Source organism: Nipponia nippon, unplaced genomic scaffold (assembly GCF_047370975.1).
Source record: "Nipponia nippon isolate SJK-2023a ecotype South Korea unplaced genomic scaffold, ASM4737097v1 scaffold_1, whole genome shotgun sequence".
Classification (NCBI taxonomy): domain Eukaryota; kingdom Metazoa; phylum Chordata; class Aves; order Pelecaniformes; family Threskiornithidae; genus Nipponia; species Nipponia nippon.
The window spans coordinates 113,074,209-113,099,229 of NW_028262290.1; the positions used below are offsets into that span (position 1 = coordinate 113,074,209).

General features: G+C 42.1%; 1 protein-coding gene across 3 annotated transcripts in view; it reads right to left on the bottom strand.

The window, feature by feature from the left end:
- PDE1C (phosphodiesterase 1C) overlaps positions 1-25,021 on the bottom strand; it is a 352,044-nt gene that overhangs the window by 239,950 nt on the left and 87,073 nt on the right. The window lies entirely within an intron of this gene.

A 25,021-nucleotide genomic window follows, 5' to 3' on the forward strand; every position in this document is an offset into this window, starting at 1 on the left:
GATGTGGTGCTTTCAGCTGAAGCCACTAGAGCAGAGGGAAAATAACCATCAAAACGTTGTCCTAGCCTTAACACGTTTTGTCACGTATTGCAAAAGTTGCCTTTTGAGAAGCAGAGCCTGCAACAGAGGAGTTCTCCACGTGAGGGAATACAGGCTCCGGTGACAACACGCTCGCTGGTGATGACTTCCAACTCCAGTTGTGAAAGTCCACACACTGACAATCTGAGTAGCTTGTGGAAATGTGAAGAATACATTAATTAGCCTAATCAAGCGAGCCCCTGTTTAAAGGACTTAAATCAGTTCTTAGTCATGTAACTTGACTACTTCAAAATCCAGCCAGGCAAAGTAAAAACAGACCGTCTTGCCTGCACAGAGATTCTCCTACCCCATGGGGAAAAAATAAAATTGCAGATTTATACATCTGTAAAAAATTAGTGGGGTTTCTGCTTTGGGATCTGTTGCGTGCAAGAGGACATATAACTGGGCTTAGGCTCTGAAACTGTGCTGCTGAGTTTGTGCAACAATTTACCAATTCACTCTCTTGTTTCTGCACATTCAAGAGTGCTTTTCGTACACAGGAAAACTAGAAGCCTTGCATCCATTACTGCAAAAGGCAGTTTTCACTGGGGGAGGGGGGTGGGGGGAAGAGTTAAAAAATGTTTTGAGGTAAAATCACAAATCTTTAAACTTTTCTTCCAAAGTAGAAAAAATGCCAGGGTTCATTTTAATTCTAGTGAGATTAGACACGGCTCCATAAAAAGTTGTATTATATTGACAGAAAGGGAACAGCCTATACTGAATTAAAGCTTACATTATTAGAGTTTTACCAACTTTTAGGCACTTTTTGACCTTGTCAATAAGACAACCCAGTCTTACTGATTCATCAGCAAGACCCAGAAGCTCAGCCACATGTTTCATAGGTGACAGGTAATCATTTCCCTACTCCTTATCTCAGCGTCTCTGTCTGAGAACCAGCACAGCATTACCACCTACCTACAGGAAGGACGCTGAGGTCCACTGATGAGGAGGAGACCGTAAGAACAAGGCATTATCATCCTTCATTATTTCTGCATCATTTTGCTAACATGCATACCATATGCATTCGATATCAGACTTCCCAAAGGCAACTCATACCATTTAAGGAAACCCTTTGTAGCTTTTAGTATTCACGCAAATCAACAGAGAGGTGCTGAGGTTTCTATTTTGCTGGAGGATGCAAAGCTCTCTCACCCTTAGCTCCTACAGGTTTTAGAGATTTAAAAAAAACCACCTCACACGACAACCAGAGGCAGGTATTTAACCCCATGGACATGTGGTCTACCACAGTTACATAAAGTGGGTGGCAGAACAAAAATCCCCATTTACATTTCATTTTTTCCCTGTATACCTCTTTTAATTCTATTGCTGAATGCACAGAATTGCATTTTTTCCATTCAGCTTTAGTCAGGAGCATTTTCCATGAACTTTCATTTACTACCAGGAATCATCATTGGAACAGAGATGTATTACCAACATACCACAACCTATACACTTTTTAAATAACCTTTTCCCTTGAAACGATAAACATATCGGCTCCAGCTCAAGAGTAAAATATAAGTCAACAACAATCTGATGCTGGTGTAACCTGTATGTCTGTACCTTACCCGTATGTTATCTATTTAACCAGTGACTCATTCTTTTCCTCAGCAATAATCAGCCAGTCAAGATTAGCAGAACCCAGGTACTTTTCACCTTCATCATGTTATTATTTACTATGCAAATTATGCATTTAAAATACCAGATAATGCCAGAAAGAATACATACATAATGACAGAAGAGAAAAAGTTATGAAGGAAAGCAAAAAAAATTCTTCTCAGCCGCTATCTAAAAGCAAATACAGAGGGATGAGACTAAGAATTAAAGTTACTATAGACTGCAGAAATATCAGAAAAATTATGAACTAGTGTCATAGTTATGAAGACAGCCACGCAGGGAAGAGCTGTTGGGCAGCCAAAGATAGCAAGGTGGAGAGAAGAAAAAAGCAAATGATGAGATTCTGTGCTAGGACACCTCCACAGATTTGAAGAACTAAACTAATATTGAGTGGATCCTGTTAAAAAGGTGATACAGGAGAACCTAGGTATCCTCCCGGCCTTGAGCGCTGCACGGCCTTTTGTGTCATTGTATTTTGACCTCCCAGAGCCTTGGAGGTCATGAGCTGCCAAATACAAGGACTGTGCATTCTGACGGCTAATTGTAAAAACAAATAAAAAAACGGGAAGTTGAGACAGGGGCCAAATCAGGAGTGTGCAGACAAAAATGCCGTTGCACTCAATTGTTGAGGTAACTGAGGGCTGGACCAATACGATGTCACAGCAATGATATTTACAGGAATTACGGGCAGAGAGAGGGCTCGCAGTGTTTGCGGGAAACAAGGTGATATGCAAAACATGAACTGGGAAAGGAAAGAGCATTGACAAGAGCGACACCAGTGTTGGAGCCTGTGGAAGCAAAGGGAAAGTCTAGAGGCAGCCACAGAGGAACTGGGAACGTGTCTGAGGATGCTGCTCTTGCCAAAGGCAAACATTTTTACTGTTGTGACACTTAGCTGAAGGAATTTGAGACAAAGACACCAGTTTATCTGCTCAGTGCAGGCAGAGATGGCACTGACAAGAGAGATGCTGAAGACACAAGGTGGCTTCCTGCCCCATTTGATTTAGTGTTGTGATGCAATTTGGGGCTGGGGTAGGATGGAGGTCCCTAATGAGATCCCACACAACAGCACCACTGTAGTAACAAAATAAAAGAAGCTATTAGCAAGAGTCTCTCCCCGTCAGTCTCTCCATTACCTCTCCATTTGGTTTTGTATAGAAGTCAACTAGAAAAGAACTCATTTGAGACTTCCTAAAAATAAAGTTTCCTTCCTTCTTTAACAAAATTTTACAGTACAGAAACTCTTTTTTTCCTCCCATGATAACAGAAACTCCAATAATTAATTAGCGGCAACAAGGAATTCCCAGCAGCTGAAGCAGCATGAGGATCCTACCTACTACCTGGGTCTGTTGCACCACAGACGCTTAGCACCTCAGGCAGTCCAGTCGCTGGTGCCCAGGAGAAGGTCACCTCATCCTTGAGATGACATTCAACAACATGCCTGCAGCATTAGGTCCAGGGAGGGTCTCTGAAATACTTGATGTTGATTTTCAGGAGGCTGGTTGTTTAATGAAAGTTATCCTCCCCATTGCGAGGTGGTAAATTGTATCAGCCATCAGCTCCAAGCAATTTAAATCCTTTCCTAGGAGTCGTTCTTAAGGAGTTACCCAGGTATAGCGCTGCTGCCATTGTTAACCGTCTTCAGTCCTCTGCAATTGAGCGAGATCCTCAAATATAACCAGCAAGCAGCTGAGTCAGGTTTGGACACATTCAAGGAAAAGAGACAACTTATGAGGGGTAAAAGCATGAATAATTCCCCAGATGGTCCTCTTTCCTCTTGTGCGTTGCAAAGGACAACCCAGTACGTTTGCTCTAGGAATCCCTTTTGAATGATACAAAGAACTGCGCAAGCAGCCATAGCAAGCAGTTTTCCAACAAGTACAAAGATGCCTCTACCAGCTTGGAGCATGCTATGCTGTCTGCTTACACTCCTGCAGTGTCGACGGAATATAACGTTATTCTTCACTGCCTGTACTACTTCCCATTATGCTGATGCCCACTGCTGAACAGATAGTGTGTTGCGCATGTCATGGCTTGCAGTGGTAAGTAAAGCCATTACAAAACATGATGTCTCTCTTTCTGCCCATTTGATTTTAAGGTACATCAGGAGTAACGCAGGGTGAAACAGAAATGCAGGGTATTGATATCACCCTCTTTGAGCTCAAGTTTCGGATTCTTTTGCTTGCTTAAGAAAATTGTTCTCCTGCTGGTCTGATTTTGTGATAGGTGCCAGCAAGATAGCAAACACCAGGACGGTGGCTGTGGCTGTAAAATGCTATGAACTTGTCCCGTAAGTATCTACCATGAATACATGTCATCTTGCTTGCCTTGTCCTTAAACTGATGGCTTAGCTTATGCTGAGCAAGAGTAACTGCCAAAAGGATGAAGTTTATAGGCTGAGCGAACAGCACTGCTTCAGCTCTCGTGCTCACGTTGCTGCATAGAGGCGACAGGTCTCAGGCACACAGCAAGTCCAGCTCCAAAAGGCAGGAATTGCACCATCTGATTCACTCCATTTAAAGCGCTTGACTATCATGACCGTCATTTGACAGATGGAGCAGTAAGCCACCTCCTGATGGATAAGACATGTCTTCAAAGCAGAGGACAGCTCAGGTGTGCAAAACCCACCCCCCCCGTGCCTGTCAGAGACATCCATTGCCCAGCCTCCAGTGGGTGAAGGCTGTGCTGGGAGCACAGGCAGGGCTGTGTATGCAGCACTGCATGCCCCTACAGCTGGAGCCGCACTGCACAAACTTTAACCCACTGTGCTCCATCCAAGAGCCTCCCCAAGCTGTCCCTCAGGAGATGTGAGAGGGATCCAGGACACCCCTGCTGCCTTCAAATAAGGTCTAGCCCAAGGGAAAGGCTGGATTTCCCCCGGTTCCTCTGTTACCTGGCATGAGGTCCAGGGCAAAAAGACTCCTTTCTGAGCCTTGGAAGCCGCTGCCTTGCCTCCTCCACTGGCCTGTGGGAGAGGAGCTGGGACACCCATCCTGGACAGCTTTCACCTGCTCCCTTCCTAGGGTACTAGGTCAGCTCTGTCAGCGAGAGCAAAGGATGAAGAGCAATGTGAAGGTCCCAGGCCAGACAAGCCCTATGCCAGTCTCCTCCTTTATCACAGCACATAGATTTGGGCAAATGGGGGGATTCACCCTCTTTGCTTCCCCTTCCTCAGGCCAGGACCACACTTGTATTCATGCTAAAAGCCTCTTGATTGAGCGCCGTGCAGGAAGGATCTTAATGAGGAAGGAGAAGTAGCTGTAATTAAGTGCACTATTCTGTAGGACTGCTGATGCAGGGGGATGCTGCCAACATGCAGCAGAGAGGTGTCAAAAGGCAGCCGAGGAGGGTAGCGTCCACAACGCACCTCCGCGAGGGCAGGCATCTCTGCAAAACAGACAAAATACCTGGGCGTGCAGGAGTAGGCCTGCCTTTCTCAGGGTGGTGGTACAGGTATTTCATACACAAAACACGTCCAAGGCAGAATGGTCGGAGCCACCTCTGACATACCACCCAGCTGCAGACTAGGCTCTGTCCTCGGATAAAATTTCCCAATAAAAACTTTCCTTAAAGGCACCTACAGTTCCTTTCTTTTATTTTTTTAAATGAAGACTAGAAAAAGAGTGGGAAAGTTCAGAGTCCTCCTTGAAGGCTTCACCAGAGCTAAGTGGGGATAGCAATAACATTTAAAATACCCACTGAAATGCATCCAAAAATGCTTCCAAGGCAGCAGCCTGTCTGACGGAAACAGCACTTCAGTGGGAACAAGCAAACTGGAACGATAATTTCAAACAGCAAGATTTCTGAACTCTTTGCCGGACTGCAGTGAAAACAGCTAAGCTACCCCCTGCTGAAGGGGCAGCACGGGGCGCTGGAAGCGTGCTGAAATGTTGCCTATTGCTATTCCTACATATCGCCTGTGTGAACATGCATTTTCTCCCATCATCATTCTCCCATTTGACAGAATGAAAGCTTCAAGCATTATAACAAGATCTATAATTAGTATGACTGCAATGTATTCATATGTCTTTCCATGTATAAATAATCCAGAATATATTTTATTCTCTTACCGCTAATGCCTCCAACCAAAACTGCAGCAGAGTATTTCTCTTTGCTTTCATTATTGCACATCTGAGTCTGGATCTCTGAACTTCAGTTGTGGCAAACACTGTGATGAGTCTGCCAGTACCATATTCCAAAATATTATGCTAATACTATATTCAAACAGTTTGTAAAACACTGACATTTCTGTTAATTCTGCTAATACCAAAATAAGCCGCGGAGATTTTGCTCAGTCTTTATCCTGGCAGGAAAAAAGTTTCTTGCTTGTTTTCAGTTAAGAACAATTCTTTTTTTTTTTGTTTTGTTTCGGAGGGGCTTAGGAGGAGTGAGAGGGGATCAGCTATATCACTGAATTGTATTTATCCTATTTATTCTTCATGTTGAAATATACGAGAGTGATTGGGAAATATTTAGACATTGCAGCTGACTTGTATGCATTTTGAAAAATCAGAATTACAGCACTTTGTCCTGAGCAAAACATAACTTCAGAAGGTTGAACTCTGAGAAAGGTAACCACTGTGCTAAGTGTATGAAGAGTTAATAAAAAAATCATGAGACTCAGAAACCGAATAAATCAGACAATTCATCTAATAGCATAATTAACTCTGTCACACTTCACTACAAAATAGATGGTAGTGAACAGAATTACTTGTACCTGATTCAGCTTTTGGCTGCTGAAAATGCATTAATATTCACCTAAATATTAAGCATTTTTGACAGCAAGAAACTGTCATCAAAGCGTAGATGTCTCTGTCCCATTTAGTTAAGAACATTATAAGCTCCCAAGCCTAGTAAATTTGCTCTAAAGAGTCATAATTCAACCATATATTATTCCAGTGTGAACAAACAACATATCTGTTAGCATCTGGAGTTACACTGGTATGAATGAGATACATTCATTTCAGATTTTTGTTGCAATTCCACTTTCTGGTTCTATTAAACTAGATTAAGTACTTCTCGAACTGTAGTTTGCAAGTAAAATTTAACCTTTTTTTCTGCCTAAGATTAGATTTTAGGGCTTGATGGTAACTGACTTATGCCATAGCTGTGGAGCCATTAATACTACCATCAGTGAAGGCTGGAAGACAAGGCTGCAAGGGTTAAAGCTAGTCAAGGAGTAGCAATCTAAGGGATGGCTAACTGCCTTTAATTACAAGCAATCACCCAGTTCCCTCAGGGCTGGGAACTGTGATTTCTGCTGCATCCAGTAATTACAGATAGTCTTAGCTTCTCTGTCCGGAAGGGGTACAGATGCAGCTGACCCAGGGAACACTGCACTTTCAAAAGTTTCAAAAACAGTGAACTAGAGAGATGTATGTATATAAACATAGAGAGAGATAATATATTAAGGCTACTGCTGCATTCCCTGCATCCTAACAATGTGTTCAGTCTCAGACTGCCACCAGGACTAGGCATACTATGGAGAATTTCAAGCAGGAGTTTTAGGGGAAGGCAAATTTTAGCTTTCTACCTAAGAAAATAAACAAAAAAAATTTACAAAAGTGACAGTAAAATCATCAGGACAAAAAACGTGCAACTGATGAAGTTGGTGGAAAAGGTGCTGTTCATTTAAACTTTTCTTGAGTCAAGTGAATCAAGCTGACAGTTTTGATTAAAAGCTCTGGTGACTGGTAAGAATTTTTCTGTCAAATACTATCAACTAATTCTGCCGCTAAAACAAGTGCATACCTCTTTTGCAGGCTGTCCTTTTTGACCCAGAGTTGCTCCGTTTCTGTGAAGGCAGATTTAAGAAAACTTGCAGAAACCTTCTTTAACTTGGGAGGTTTAACAAAACGAGAAAATTTCCATGCTGATGACACTTGAAGTTATTACTTAAACCATGGCATTGCAATAGCTCCATAAAAATCCTTATTGTGCTCACTCAGAGCACTGCAACTTTGACAAAAGCACTGTCACTCTTGAAGGGCATTTTTAAAAGTCTGTTTTCCTTTAATGACCTCAACAGCGCTAGAAAGCCTTAAAACCTATATTACTATACATGATGGTTTAGGAAGGAGGCATGAGAGAGGAGTGATGGTTAAGGGAAGAGGAGCTTTATAAAATGCTTTGCAAAAAAGAATGAGGAGAGCTTGAAAACTCAGCTATGAAAAGTCTTGGCAAAAGCAGGTAAGATGTGAGCAGTCCGAGCAATTAATTACTTAACAGAAATACCTAATTAGAGGATTAAACAAGAACTGGCTTTCTAGTCTTTTCCTTTTTCACCAGCAAACATCCAATGAGGTCAAAGTAGACCACTTTGAGGACCTGAAGCCTCTATGCAACTTTCTTGCAGTTCCCTGCTCCAGGGCATCCTTCACATCTTCAGATGCAAAGGGATTGAATAAATACTGAAGTTCATTCAAAACAAGAACAAAGTTGTCTCAAAGGGTTTGTTAATCACTACTTATATGTTTGAGACATAGAAGTGGGAAGTTTTTCACTTGTCTGTCTCTCGTATACAAGGTACATTTTATTACACAGGCCAATGCTGCCCCCTGTACCATGAAAGAGCTACATTTGATCCTATATTCAATATATACAAATTACAAAGAATGAAGACAGAAATTATTGTGCATCATATATTATCTCTTCTGGAGTTAGGAAACAAATCTATGACTATCATGGAATATCTGTGTATATACCATGGAATTTTATAGACTTAAAAGAGTACGGAAGTCATTTATAAATCAGACCTCCACTTTTTCCCCCTTTTTGGTTTTTTTTGGATTAAAATCTGCCCAGCTGCTGTACAGAGGAAAGATTCCCAGTTGCTTTTTAAGACCACCACTGCTTTTTGATGCCAGGGAGCCCAAGTGCTATTCCTTCCCTTCTCCTCACCCGCTGTCTCCTGGGGGAGATAGGTAGCCACCTCTGATCTCTCCACTTGCCTTTGCTGGCAGAGATAGTGAAGTCAGGGCTATTTAACTAACCAACTCTGGCAGACTGCAGTCCAAGTGACAAATGCTAGCTTTGAGACCTTATGTAGATCCCTTTCCACCCCAAACCCCCCAGTTAAATTAATATTTCCTGTATTTTTCCACGGATAACATGCATTGGACACGGGTGCAAGCAGAAAGTGAAAGCAAAATGCAAAGCCATGCTGCTCTGAAACCAGGGAGTCCATCATCATCAGAGAAATGTCTGCCTGGTAGCAGGCATCTACAATGTACAGGGACCTTTTGCTGAAGTGATTCACAAAGTAGAAGCTCGTTAGTCTGATCTTAGCAGTGTGCCAGGCATCAGAGCTCAGAAGAAAGAATAATTAAAGAAAAAGGAAGCGGAATAAAAAGCAACATCTATTTATCACATTGGATCATGGCTGATTAACCTGGTCTTTTTCTTCCTGAATCCACTTTCTGTGATCACGCAAACGTGGTAAATCAAACATATTTGGAGTTTACAAAGGCCTCAATTTCAATGTTTTGAAAAAACAGGCAGTGGAACAGAGAACTGCAATGTGAGCAGGGCACATGCAATGAATTGCAATGTGAAACATGACTAAAAGCAAGCCAAGGATGCGGGGCCTTCACAGGACTCTCCACTGCCACAGCTGGCCTGTCTTCCCTACTTGTCCTTGCTTACGCAAACCCTGAGGGATCGGATGCTTCAATAGAGCAAAAGGAAGGCTGAAAAGGATTGCAATAGTTCTCTGTAGTCATCAGAGGTAAACACCACAAAAAAACCCAACAAACCTTTAAAGGAACAATCTTGCCGCAAGAGCAAATGGAAATAAACTGGGCCTGAATACAGCTTGGAAGCTGGAAGATTTCTGACCATCAGAGCACTGAGCCTCTGGAAAAGCCTCCCAATTGGTGCAGTATGAATGAAAAAACCCACCTCACTTATTTGAAGATGACGGTTCCCCAGCTTATGCAGGGATTATATGCAACGCAGCAGGCTAGACCCAGCAACCTATGCTGAGTCCTGTGCCCTGCAGATCTTCCTGCTTCTGCACAGAGAGGTCTTGGGCTGACACCCACGGGGGGGACAACCAGCTCAGGGCAACCCACTCTCCAGAAAGGAAAAAAAAAGGTAAAAGGGGTTTCCTCTGGGAGGAGGAGAGGCAAGAAATCAGTATATTGTTATTCAGCACAAATGGCTCTCTACTTCACAGGAGAGGCTGCTCCAAAGGTTTAAAAGGTGCTCCTCAAAGACCACTCTTTTCTCAGCTCCAGCGGCTGAGCTCCCTTGAACAGCTTAAGGGCTTTGGGGCTTCCTCCCTTGTTGTGGATGGAGCGATGCACTTCACTCGTGAGAGAGAAGCAGCAATATGTTTATTGATAACAAAGTTTGCTAGTAAATGCGACAGTGGTTTAACAAGATTCGATGGCAAGGTACACTGGATTATTTACTGCATAGGGGACAAGGTCAGACAAGACTGTCAGGGAGACCCTCCTGTTGAGTCACGAGGTTCAGAGAGGACCCCCTTGCTTTCTGCACTCCTTCTCAGAGAAGAGTCTAGGTGCAGCTGGATCCAGACTTAGCCTCAGACTTGGTCAACGGTTTATGTCTAAAGGATTATAGATGTGCAATCAATCCTTTCTATTACTTAGCTAAGATTACAAAGTTTCAGTGCACTTGTTCCCAGTTCACTTACTATCTGATGCGATAAGGATTCTCTCAGCCTCGAGGAGTAACCTTGAGAGGCGTCCCTACTCACGGGGGGATCCTGGTGTGCAGCTTGCTGCCATGCAAGAGAGCTCAAAGGACTCTTGGGCTGCTCACTATTTATGGGGTGTCAGATGATTGACTTACAGCCATATTTGCATACCGACCACAGATGCCTGTTTCTTCCAAATCTGGCATAGACCAGCACTGTGGTCAGGTGGGTGCATTACCCTAAATTAGCACTTGGCTATTGTGTCGTGGTCTGTCTCCCCCAAATCCATCTGGCCTTGAGCCAGATGCAGCCATCAAGACCAGGTGCACCCATCATGGGCACCACTGGTGGTTATCACTCGATCAGAGTTACGGGGAAAGGTCAGGTCAGGGGGGCAGGGGGAGCACACCGCCACAGCCCTTCTCATAAGTTGTCTTCTCCTAGAAAGAGGAAAGGCCTGCCCTCAAAACCTGAAGTACCTTTTTTCCCTGTGACAAAAATAAGAGTTTTGTGAGCCATCAGGTTGGTTTAGGCTGTTTACTGCAATGACACGCTCCCCATCCTCTGTAGCTGCAATTAGCCTTTCTGCCATGATTGATTCTTACAATGCTTAAAGCCAGTAATGTTTATAATAAACACAGAAATTACAGAAAAATGTCATAGCAAGAAAACATATATATATATATATGGATGTAGCTGTGCAGACTCCAGAGGCTTCTCAAATAAAGAGGTTTGCCACATCAGGGAAACTATTGCAGAACGGTTTGTCACAAGGAAGGTTCGAGGTGGCCCCCTTCCCTAGGCAGGTAACAGGCATCCACACCTCAGGATGCACAGGGCAGAAGGTTCAAAGGCAGCTCATACCCTCCCTCCTGCTGCTGCAAAACCAAATCCTCTTTGTCTGCTGGAAGAGCAGAGGATGGCAGCTCCTTTGACCAGAAGGTTTCACAGAAACGTGTCCATTCAGGTAGAATGTGCTAAGGGATTTAATCGTCACTGCTGGCATGTATTCAGAGAGATTACACAGGGGTTGGTACTGCTGTTCCCTCTTTTCATTATCATGTTGTACAGAAAAGTATCCTAAACCAGACCAACTAACATAGATATTGCAAAGAACATGAATACATATGAAACCCCGAACACTGCAAATTACAATCACAGAAAAGGAAAAAAGCTTTCTTGTTAGCAAGTCTCCCTTTTGCCTTTCATTTACCACCCTCTCAATGTGGTCCGCATTCTGAAAAGAAACCCACTGACTTGAAGACCAAATCTTTACACTGCTACACTTTCAATGGATGTTTGAAAATATGCAGCATTTTAGCTAAAAATCATAGTGTTCCTCCTGCATCTACAGGGCCTGTTTTTCAGACTGACTTTCCAAAGCACTGCTAGAAGATCACAAGGAGTTTTCAAGCTACACTTTGCTCTTATCGTTCACCTTGTGGCACTTCGCTGGCAACACCAAAAGTTATCAATAGCTAAAAATCTAAGTGATATTTTAAGATAAATCCTGCACTGGAAGAACAAGTGATATTCCTAAAATCCTCATTTAAGCTAATTCCTGCAATTCCCATTTAAATTAGATCCATTGATAAGCCTGCAGCAACATCTTGTTCACACTCTCATCTACCTTTTTCCCCATTTCCACTGCACATTACCACAACCTTGGCCACCAGTGGATGGATTTAAGAATAAATTGAAGTACTGAAGACAGACAACAACAGTGCAGGAGGTCAGTGAAATGATTGCCATAATGGCATTTGACTGGTGCCTGGGAAGGATGAGGGAGCAAACCATCCCCAAGGGAATCACCGTCACTCATCTCCCTCTCACGGCTTGTTGGTAAAGTTTTGATTTGGCAAAGGGTACTGCCCAGACTCCTTCCTTACAGGCCTGGGCTCAACCATTTTTGCTCACTTTCAGTGTCTGTGTCACTTTTCACCTGCATGTCCAAAGCAGTAGAAAATATGTAGAAAGATCTCAAACAAATCCTATGCAAGAACCTCCAGAATGTCCCCTTCAGGCATCTCAGCTTCATCTTCATCACGCTGGTCCACCACATGAAAATCAATGTACTTTCACATATTGACAAAGAGTTATGGCAGGAAGAGGCGAACTTATATAAAGGGAAAAAATGGCAGGCCATGTTTTGAAGGGCTCTCAAGTACAATCACTAAATCTCTGATATGAAATGATTTTTGAACTTTCCACAAGTGGCTTGTGGAATTACTTATCTAGGTCACACCTGAGAGAAATTTAAACAGCATATTGTACGTGCCACAGCATAAAAAAAATTACCCTGGAGAGGCATTTTAATAATAAAGACTACAATTAAATCACTTTGGAATCAAGAAGCTATTACACTATTGTCCTTTAGGAACAGATCTGTCTTTGCCAGCGCTGTGGGTTGTATGCCCTTCCTTCAGATAAATATAATGCAGTGTCATAAATCCATCAAACTGCACCTTAATATGACCTGCACAGACCAAAGAAGTATCTACTCGCTTCATTCATGCCTTAATGTGTTTTCTTCTCACCTGCTACCTTGATTTTTAAAAGATACGCTCAGCAGCAATCAGTTCACTCGTCAGTAAATATTTGATTTATATGTATGAAGCATCTGCCACCATAATAACTCAGTCCTGAGCACTTCCTAAAAGGATTATTATTGCTTTTGGATTCCCATGGCTTTAAATGTTTATCCAGTCTCAAATTATCGTTTTTCTATATGTCAGTTGTGACCATCTGCACAGAAGCTAAAATTATATCTGCGTGCACGCATATGTGTGTGTGTTAGAGTACAAGCATGAGACTAGACACAAGAACGTTAAGGTAAAAAAGGCAAGCACTAAAAGTTTAAAAAGAGCCAGTATAAAGAGTGCAGACAGCCCTAAGCAACTCTGTTACATGCCCATAATTTGAGAAAACTCTTAGCTATGTGATTATACCCATTTCTGTACTGCACCGTACAGACCCTGCACCGCACACTGAAGTCTTTCCCTATGGACTCTTCAGGGGCATTAATCTCTTTTCATATTAGACTGCTCAGCTTAGCAACCAGAGCAGATAAAGTCTATGGTGGTACAAGGCCTGGAAATAGAGTCTTACAATAATGATTTGGTTTAATTTCCACACATTCACTCAGACACAAGTGATACTGCTATCAGGAAGGAGGGAAGTTGGAAATGGCATTTCTTTTTCATGCGGCATCCCATTTTCATTATTGATCCCTCTACTGTGAGGCACTTCTGTCTCCAGCACCGGTATGAACCAGTATTATTCTCCTGTATTTGGCTCAAATGGTCTTTGTGTTTATATTTTTTAGCTAAACGTGTGTTCTGAACAGGGTATTGGGAGCATATTACACATGGACCCTGCAAATGCTGCATTTTAATGATAGGTGATAAATATGCTGCTGTAAGGGAACTGCCACCCCTGAACATATAAGTGTGATTTGGGGCCTGTTGTGCCAATTAAACAGTGCTTAGATTTGGCTGTCTGTAATGCATCTACTGTAAAAACACAAAATATTAATAAACCTCCTTGTGGATCTTGGCAGAAACTTGATTCAGCATAATTTCATGCTGCATGAAATCTCAGTCTATATGTAAGTGTTGAACAAATTCCGTGCAGTATTTAAAGCCTTAATTCACAATTAAATTGCCCTAATCTGCGCAAAGCCCAATGAATGTATTGCAAACCCATGAAGTGGCTCAGACATGCAGTTGGTATCAGTTGTTGTCACTCATTTCAAAGCAGTACCTTCTCCAGTGGCTCTTTCATGGCATTGATTTATAGCTATCCAAAGGCTCCTAAAAGTCATTTCTTGTCTGTATGTTTAGCCAGAAAGAAGAGGAAATTCCCTCTTTTCACCAGCTCTGACTTCATTCTAGCAGATCCACGCTCCATTATAATGTGTCGTGAAATGGATGCAGCAAGAGAGTTTGAGCAATTCTAACCCACACGACCTGACAAATTGTGACTCATGCTTTTAATCAGAGCTGAGAAACAACATTTTGCCGCAACATTTCATCTTGCAAGCATGCTAAGAGGAGCAGAGGAAGGGGAAGGCTTTTTCTACTTTCAATTGGAAATAGGTTACACAAGCTCGCAGAGAACAAATTGTGTACAAATAATTATTAGAATTGATGGTATCTGCTGTTCTGATTTAGTCTGACATTAGTGTCCGAGTAAATTGTAGAGATCAAAAGTTATGGCTTAAAGAGAAGGGAAGGAAAGAAGGGAAACACAAAGCACTTTGTGAACCCAAAATAATAAATGGTCAGACGTGCCACACCTCATACCAAAGAACCCTCCCAGTTTCTGCAGAAATATGCAAGAATGAATACTTTTTTGGTTTATTTGCAAATATTCCAGAGACTGGTTCAAGAAATTTAATGTACTACATTTCAGTTAAGTCTTAAACAATGAAATTTGCAGGTGTCATTTCCCAATATATATTTGACTGTATTTTCACATGCCAGTGTAAGACTGCTACCAAAGCAGGCATTTGTAGTAAGATTGGGCTGATTATTTCCTCATGATAGGCCAAACAGCTGGGTTTTTTGTGTATTAATGGGCTCAAAATTGTAACAAGGAGCCCAGTTCTGTAAGCTGTAGAGTCCCTCTGATTTTAATTACACAATTATGTTAATACAAAAGAAGTCAACAAAATTATTTAACCTAATGTTTGGTTTACCCTTTGCATTTTTTTGCCTATTGGTTTTAATCCTACTTTTCAGCTAAGATTGATCATCTTAGGACACAGAGAGCTCTTGGAGGGATTCCATTTTTCTTATTTGTGTTGGAGAGCAATAAAGACAACCCCATTTAAACATGAACTCAAAAAAAGCCTATTGACTTTCATCTACTGAAGAACTTCAGCACATGGCCAGGAAAAGCCACAGCTGCTTGCTCAAATCGCAGCTCCCACTCCTCTGCTGGGTCAATTCCACCACCGCTACAACAGAAAACTTCGCTTACAACGTCAGGATTCAGCTGACTCGCATAACTAACAGCCTCAGCAGCTGCCTTGCAACAGGGAAAATCTTTGCTGGTACTCTTGCCTCAAAAGGAGGGGGGAGAGGAGAAGCCTCCAACAATGTTCTTGAGGTTTAGAGGGAATACCTCGCAGAGGTCTTGCTCCTTGGGAAAGAGGGCAGATGTGTTCCCCTCTCCGTAGGACAACCCTCCAGAAGCAAGTTTTGAAGACAAAACCGTACAGACCTCCCATAGTAGTATACTGGACTGCCTTGTATCTGTGAGATATTTAAATTTCACCCCTGAAGTACTTTAGGTCTATTGTTGTTTGCTGTTTTTTTTAAATGGGCACGCTGGTGGCAGGTGTGAAAATTCAGTGGCAGCAAGGCAAAATCTCTTGGGGTTGAAACAATTGCGTGACCAACAAGGCATGCAGGACATTTTACTTGCTGCTCTGGTTGGAATATAACCTAAGACTCCTACAAACCACATCTTAGTCCATTAAAGTCTTGCTTACAGCGCCAAAGCTGAGTACTCCTTGTCCAGTATTTTTAATGCATTCCAAACGAGAGCTGAGAAACTGTAGTGCACAAGCTGACTTTTCAAATGAACCATACAGAAGCAGATCGGAAGCGCTGTTTCCCCAGTTTTAACCCTCCTCGGCTCTCCCAGTTCTCTCTTATGACATGACAGAATCACAGAATAGTTTGGGTTGGAAGGGACCTTTAAAGGTTGTCTAGTCCAACCCCTCTGCAATGAGCAAGGATATCTTCAACTAGATCAAGCTGCTAAGAGCCCTGTCCAACCCAACCTTAAATGTTTCCAGGGATGGGGCATCTACCACACCTCTCTGGGCAACCTCTTCCAGTGTTTTACCACTCTCATAAAAAATTTCTTCCTTATATCTAGTCTAAATCTACCCGCTTTTAGTTTAAAACCATTACCCCTTGTCCTATCACAACAGACCCTGCCAAAAATTTTTTCCCCATCTTTCTTGTAAGCCCCCTTTAAGTACTGAATGGCCACAATCAGGTCTCCCCGCAGCCTTCTCTTCTCCAGGCTGAACAATGCCAGCTCTCTCAGCCTTTCCTCGTAGGAGAGGTGTTCCATCCCTCTGATCATTTTTGTGGCCCTCCTCTGGACCCTCTCCAACAGGTCCATGTCTGTCCTGTGCTGAGGACCCCAGAGCTGGATGCAGTAATCCAGGTGGGGTCTCATCAGAGCAGAGTAGAGGGGCAGAATCACCTCCCTCGACCTGCTGGCCACGCTTCTTTTGATGCAGGCCAGGATACTGCTGGCTTTCTGGGCAAATCTTGTAATACTCTAGGAAGTCTTATTTTAACAGGATGACAGTCTCTAATTATGTACTGAAAAACCTGAAAATAATACCTAGGAGCTCAAAGAAAAAGCAAGCCTGCCTGCATGTATCTGTAAACAAGTTTCCAGTTCCCTGAAGTCTATTTGAAGTAGAATATGCAAAGCTGTTTACTGTTTAGGAGCGAGTGCGGTGAGTTAGTGGTTTCATACAAAAGCACACAGCAGCAGCTACCAACTTTATTGAAAAGCTTTTCTCTGGAAACACTTATTTAATGAGCACCCTGGAATTAGCCTTCAAGCTTAAACCTACATAAGTGTCCACTGTGTGCGTTTCATTTCCAAACACCAGTAGCTGACATAGTTGGCTCAGGTCATAAAAAGGTTCCTCCTGATGTCAGATAACTAGGCACACGCTTGAGATCCATACACTGTCCAAACAGACAAGTCTGCTCAGAAACTATCTAAACTTTTTACTCCAAAGATACTTGCCGTACCCCGTGGGAACTTCATTCAGAGTTGCTCTCAGCAGCAGCAATTCTGGGTAAAAGTGGTGTAAATACTGATTGTGTTTTAACCTGAATAGTTGTCTATTTGAGCCCAATGTTGCCAGATGTGGGGTGTCTTCCTTAGAAGCATGAAGAATTTCTCTTCCAAAAAAGAGAAGCATGAAACATTTCTCTTCCCCATCACGGCAGGAAGACCAGACTCTGGGATTCAGTTGGAAGAAGTCACAGGCCTGCATCTCTAGCAGGATGCCTAGCCTGTAATGTTCTCTCAAGTGCTGGCTCCTCTTAAGTATTTTCTCCCTAGCAGTATAATATGGAGCCCTTAAGTATTAAATTATAAAACATCACTTTTCCCAGGAACTTAAAAAGGCACAGAAAAAACTATTGAAGAATTCTTATTCTGAACACAATAAAATAGGAATATTTAAAAAAATCACTCATGTCACCATAGTACTAAAATACTTAAGGCTTCCTGACTAATAATCTTCCTATCCAGGAAGATTTCACTTGTGAATCACTGACGTGTGCATACTGCCAGCAGAATCATATCTATACCCAAAGTATATGACATAAAATGAGGTAAACATAATAAAACCTCAAGCGTCTGTTGTGCATCTGCAATACATATGCATGCTTTAAACAATGGTTAATAAAAATAACCCACCAACAAGCAGGAACAACAGAACAGTGATGCATGCAGACTACAGAATAGTAAGAGATTAATAAATTGTTAATAAAGGAAAGGAAAAATAAAACTAGCTGTAAGCTCAGCTCAAGAAGCAAACACTTGGACATGTGGACTGGAACTCCTTTAAAGCATGAATTTCTTTTCTCTTATTTTCTTTAATTGAAGAAGGAATACGTTAAAGTCCATTTCAAGGCATGGTTCCAAACCCCCCCTAGCAAAACTGCCAGTGCAGAAGTGTAGCTGGCCATCACTTTTGTGACACCTCAAAAGGGGGCTACAAAGCCCCAGCTGAGAGGGCCATGAACTCCTCTCCAAGGGACAGTGCTGTATAATCCCCTAAACGTGCGACTTGCTTGCTACTAGTATGAATGTGTTAAAAATGCTGATTTAAACAAAATTAACTTTAGAGCTTTCAATGATGACAACAGCTACCCTGGGTCTATCAAGCAGTTTCTGACATCAGCATTTGGCTTTTGTTCTCGCTTTTGCAGTATGCAACTACAGTCTCACAACACGAGCTTCTACATACATTGAAAAATGCACTGTTCCTTGCAAAGACTTCTGGCTGAGAAAACTCTCTGTGTCCACGCACTAACTCACTTACTCATTTACTTAACTGGCTGTAGTCAAGCGAGTCAAGATACTCATACACTTCTACATCTGGTAGGATGAGGCACTCAAACTCATCATCTTGTATTTGTATGCCTTTCAGCAAAGCACCTATAATAGACACATACTTTAAACAGGTTAATGAAAAAACAGCAGTAGAGTGAACCATGCCCGCAAGCTTTAATACGGGAAATTAAAATCACCCAACTGAAAGCTCAGCTCAGCAAGAAGCAAACCTACTACAAATTTTATTAATTAGATGCCTGTAGAGCTTAGGACAGGTGATACACATAAAATTTGCTAAGGCAAGAAAAATGGCAATAAGGATATTAATTTTACTTTTTAAGATATCAGAAATGTGTCACAAATATTGGTAGTTCCTTTAGAGAAAAATGATCACACCTGCTGCTAGTTGTCATATACTGTCTTACACGAAACACAAAGATATAAACAGGTGGGTTTTAAGCATTCCTCTTCAGTTACCACAAATAATTCCATGTTGTCCCATCTGACCACAGTGCTCTCAAGAAGGATATTGTTATGCACTTCTGGTCAAAAATCAGTCATTTGAAACAGCACATTGTTGAAAGCAATTGGATATGAAAGTAATCAACAGGTCTCCAGATTTCAAGGTCATATCAGATGTGTGTTCCTAGAAGATACCTTTTTTATTTCAAAAACTACTCCACTCCTAAGTCAAGTGTAGCAACTTTAAAAGGCCAGCTACAGAAACAAAGTCGTAATTAATGATTTTTCATCCACAAAGAGCCATTTGAAGTCCTCAGCAAGCTGAAGGCTGGCATTCACACTGGTAACCATACTAGCAGACCCCTATTCCATGAATTTTTACAGTTATCACATGGTCTAATAGATGGGCTAAATGTCAGGACTTTCCTAAATTCAGTGAGTAGACACGCAGCAGAGATTTCTCTATGTCAATTTAATTCTAAGGGGAAACATAAAGCAACCAAGTGCAGTAGTTGAAATTCAGAGTTGTCCTTAAAGAGTTTCTAACCTTTGCTTCAAGCAAGAAAGTTGCAAAATTTATAAACCTCAAACATTGGTTACAATTCCAGGTGAAAACACATTGTCATTAACAAAGCAAAATGACAGCGAGATTTGAAAAAAGGTTAAATTATGCCTCATGGAATTAATCAATATATTTATTTCCAATATAGCCCCTGAACCTGATAACAATGCTCACCACTGTCTTTAACCATGCCTATGTTCATTAATTCAAGTATTTCAAGTGTTTGGAGGATCAGGACTATAGGACTCTCAACACCACCGTTACACTGACAGGCACTGACATAGTGCATCAGGGGAATAAGCAGTCCAATCCTGAAGTGTGGCGTGGGGAAAGAGCAGAGCAGTGAAGCAACCTGAATCCCTTGAGGCACTCAGGCAAATGTGGAACAATATCAACTTGGTCAGAAAAAAAATAAAGAACTGAAAAATTTAGAGACAAAATGGAAAACAAATAAATTAACAAGTCCCCCTCTCTCTCTTCCTCTGTAAATCTGTAATATTTTCTTTACTGCTACTTTTTTTTTTTTTTTTTTAGGGAGGAAAAGTTAATATTACATGCAATGCTTCCACTTGTTCTGGTAAATGGACAAAGACCTGTGAAGAGCAATAATATTGGCCTCTCACACTTTTCTAGCACGAACAGTATCACAGTGTCACTGTGTATGCTATTACCAAAAGCCTGGGAAGGGCTCAATGGGGCTTTGCAATCTGTGGGTAAGGACCAGTCTGGTCTTGCTGGAGAGGAAGGGCGCAGTGCCTCCATGGGGATGGCAGCTCACAAAGGCAGAGCAGCACCAAGAGCTTGGCCCTGACCCCCCGAGCACAATCTCAGGTGAAGGATCGCAGGCTGTCAAGAGCAGCTCTCTCCCCTAGCACATCCCCAGGGAGGACACAGGGAACAGAGATGGGTGGGAAGGTGAAGCCCAAACTCTCACCAACTTTTCCCTTCCCTACTTCCAGATGAGCAAAGGGCTGCAAGGCGGAGATGAGGCAGATGCACGCCAAGAACAGTGAGTACACAACAAATTGGGCCACACCAGACAGTACAGGGAATAGGACGCAAAGCTAGCGTTCACCCTTGGGAGTTTTGGTATCACGTCAAGCCTTGAGTTTAAAGTCCCAGTGTTGGGGTGATATTGGTACATCACCCACCACCAATGGGGACCTCAAGCAGGGAGAAGCGAAAACCATGCAGGAAAATTTACACTTGATCCTGATGCACATAAGATAGAGTAAATTTTAAAAATGGATGCTACAGTAACGTTCCTGTGAAAAGCCTGTGCATCCCAGAGTGTGAACAGCTGGATCTTGATATTGCAGGGAAAGGAGCTGGAATGGTCCAAGCATGCAAATATTAAAGGATCTACAGTGCGCAGGGACGGTAAAGAGGAACATTGCACACTTTTGCTCAGAGATACATGGATTTCTTTTCTTCAGGGTGGCAATATTTTTTACAGATCACAAGCTATCTTCTGGAACATGTATTCCCACTTGTCGTGGTTTAGCTCCAGCCAGCAACTAAGCACCACACAGCCGCTCACTCACTTCCCCCCAGTGGGATGGGGGAGAGAATCAGAAGGGTAAAAGTGAGAAAACACATGGGTTGAGATAAAGACAGTTTAATAAGTAAACCAAAAGCCGCACACGCAAGCAAAGCAAAACAAGGAATTCATTCACTACTTCCCATGGGCAGGCAGTTGTGCAGCCATCTCTAGGAAAGCAGGGCTCCATCATGTGTAACGGTTACTTGGGAAGACAAACGCCATCACTCCTAACGTCCTCCCCCTTCCTTCTTCTTCCCCCAGCTTTATATTGCTGAGCACGACGCCATATGGTATGCAATATCCCTTTGGTCAGTTGGGGTCAGCTGTCCTGGCTGTGCCCCCTCCCAGCTTCTTGTGCACCCCCAGCCTCCTCGCTGGTGGGGTGGTGTGAGAAGCAGAAAAGGCCTTGACTCTGTGCAAGCACTGCTCAGCAGTACCGAAAACATCCCTGTTTATCAACACTGTTTTCAGGACAAATCCAAACCATAGCCCCATACTAGCTACTATGAAGAAAATTAACTCTATCCCAGCCAAAACTAGCACACCACTGCATAATATCACTTACGTTAAATTAAACTGTTAGAGGAATAATCTATACAATGATTTTGACACCATGCAGTATTTGGAGGCAGAGCAGTAGAGGCAGATGGAGAGGTAAACTATAGATAGAAAATAGTTTTTCATAGGCAAAAGATATTTGGGAAGAACCAATTTTACTGGTAGTATGTTCAATAGTATCCAAACATAAAGAAAATAAAGAACGAATCTTTTATGCTTTCATTTTAAAAGAGTTGCAAGCATCATTCAGCATCATTCTGGCTAGCACCATCTCCTGGCTCCCAACAACATCACAAATCATTTTGCCTACTTCACATTTATTTATTCCATCATTATCACCTGTTACAACCATGTGTTCCCGTGCTTTGCAAGCAACAAGCATAAGCTCAGGCAAAGGTTGCTCAAAGGAAATAACATCTGTCCAGATGTCTGCGTTTTGTTGTTGCCTTCTTGCCTCTCACTACAGCCAAATATAAGTTTGATTTTTCTGCAGGAGGTGCACATTACACAAAAAAAACACCTTATGTTTTGCATGACTGACCAGCATTGTTGATGGGGTGGCAAAAGCGCAGTATTTAAGAGAGCGCTGCTCATCCCAGAACTGAGCACAATTCTGTCCAGAAGCCTCCATGGCTTTGGTACTTGCAGGTACCACATGGTCCTCAACCAAAGGCTCATATCATGTACAGTGACCACAGAGGATGATATGAAGACAAATAATAAACCTTAATGAAGGTGAAGAATCATTGCCTGGGAAGTTACTGATGAATGTAATGTGAAGGGAAGGGCTTTTCTGTCTTAAAACACACGCTAATGATCACTGCACAGAGATACTGAAATACAAGATACAGTATAGCCTTGTATTGCCTCCATATGGGAGATTCATATTACACACTAAGTAAAGGATTTCCCTTAATATAATGTTCATGTACCCTTAAAGAATTTCAGCGTCCTCTGTAACCCTGGCGGCCCAGTAGAACTAAGATGATCTAGAAGTTCCCATGTTCATCATCGCTTACTACTGTCAAAATGGTATCGTTTGTACTCTTAAAATAAAAAAAGAGGAGAGAGGTCCTATCTGTGTGAGCTTCCATTAAAATTTGTAGCTACAGAAAATTTATTTTTTCTTCCTGAACACTGTTGCCAGCTTACTGAAAGGGAACTCAGCTAACAAAAGTGCTTTCAATCCAGCATTTCAACTATGGATCCTTTTAAATGTACAATGTCAATAACAACGTGCATCAAAAATATAGAAAAGGAATAAGAACAACTTTTATCTCTCTCTAAAATTTTATATTGTGAAGAAGAGTTGTATGTATGCGCTGAAGGGAGAATGTGTGCCCCCAGGACATTGCAGCTACCAGTGCATGCCAGATTGCCACACCAACAAATCAACAAGAATCATAACGTGGAGAATTTCTGGCAAAATAAATAAATGCTAGAGAACATAGTTCCCTACTCTACCACACATCAAACAAGGAGCCTAAAACAAAGGTCATCTTAAATGATCCCTTTACATGTCCAGCAATTGAATCCAAAGACTGACTGCAGTTCAAGTACTTTCAGTCAAAAAAAAATCCAGTGACTTTTTCCAACAAAAAGAATCTGGAAAAGGGGAAGAACCTGAATTAATCCCAACTGACTTCAGCCACTGCAGTGCCAAAGTTAGGACTTAATCATCCTATGCTGCCTGGATAGTTGGCAATGGAAGATCTTAAGGTGGGCTGAACTTTCCCTTGAGCTACGCAGCTGCCTCCCTTGAGAGGGAGCAAAAAAATAACTGAAGATTAATCTGAATCCAGATCTCGGAGCCTGTGGCTTTATTCAGAGGGTTAAATGTGGGGAAAGACTAGTCTTGTTTCCTTCCTGTTTCTTCTAGTGAGATAAATCATATATATTAAGAATTCCACTTAGAAATAAGTTAAAGGTTTTGACTGAATGATATGCCTGCCAAAAAATTCGGTTACAATCATCCTGATCCTGGGCACACACATAGACTGTGTCCACCATGCGCTTTTGTATGGTAAACCAGGTTTTAACAGGGGTAGCAGTATCATTATCCTGGTCTCACTGCATTTTATCCAACACCTTAGCAGTCAGAGCATCTACTCACAATGTGTGAAACTCAGGATACTTTATAATTTGTCAGAGGGTCAGTAGCATTTCAGTCCAACATAATCTGTGTGGGCAACACTCTGGGTGAGTCACAGACCTCTGTACTAAATGTGCCCCCAGGCATTCACTCTTACGAAGCAAAACAAGCCAAGGCATGTAAATCTACTTTCATTTACGTTTTCCAGGCTTCTCATTAGTTTGAGGATACTTATTTACAGAAAAATGGGTGTTTAGAAGACTGTTTTCATCTGTTTAGTAAACATGAAAATGCTGAGGGTTTCTTTGAAGAAATGGGAAAAATCTTGTGAACGTAAGAAATGCCATTCTAGGTCAGGCAAATGGTCCATCTCCAACAAAACAGTGATGTCTACCAGCAGCAATAAGAGATGGCATTTAGGGACAGCACATGAATCTGGATATTTCCTACAGACCACTCTCCTTGTAATTCCCCAGCATCCACACTGTTGTGTTAGGGATGTGGAGCCTACAGCCCTGCCTTTTTCCTTTCATTCCTTTTTACAGACCTGTTGTCCAAGAATTTGTCTAACCCCTTTTGTATGTGCTCATATTACCTGTCTCCACAACCTCCTGTAGAAATAAATTTGAGACATTTATTACCTACCGTGGTCAAGAATACTTTGTCTATTTGAAACTGATCTTCTACTAGTTTCAGTGAGTGGTCTCTCATTCTGGTATTGCTGAACTTGCTGAATATCAGCTCTGTATTCACACTATTCCCTTAACGATATCATACACCTTTGCTCATAACCCCTCACAGATTTCTGCTCTTCAGAGTCCTTGCCTTTTAATCTGTCCTTGTAGAGCAGATGCTCCAGCCCTTAGATCATTTTTGTTGTATATATAAACACGCACAAATATATTTAACTCCACTACACCTTTCGTGAGATACAGGGGCCAGAACTGGACAAAGGGCTCAAGATGTGGCTGGGCCAAAGTTTTAAACAGTGGCAAAATGATGCCCTCTGGTCTTGCCCTCTGGTCTTGTCCCCAGTACCCTTCCTGATGATGCCCAATATTTTCCTGGTTTTTTTGGCTGCCTCTGCACTTTAAGCTAATGATTGCAGACACCTGTCAACAATGGCTCCAAGATCCCTCTCCTGAGCTGTAACCATCAGTGTCACACTAAACGTTATATAAACATGTCTTAGACTTGTTTTTCCCTGCATGCACAACTTTACGACTGCTCACACTGAAGCTCACCTGCCACTTTTTTGCCTACGCACTCCATTTAGTGAGGTGCTTCTGGAGCGCATTGCTTTTGGGGTGGCACTTGACTACCAGCGTCATCTGTAGACTTTGA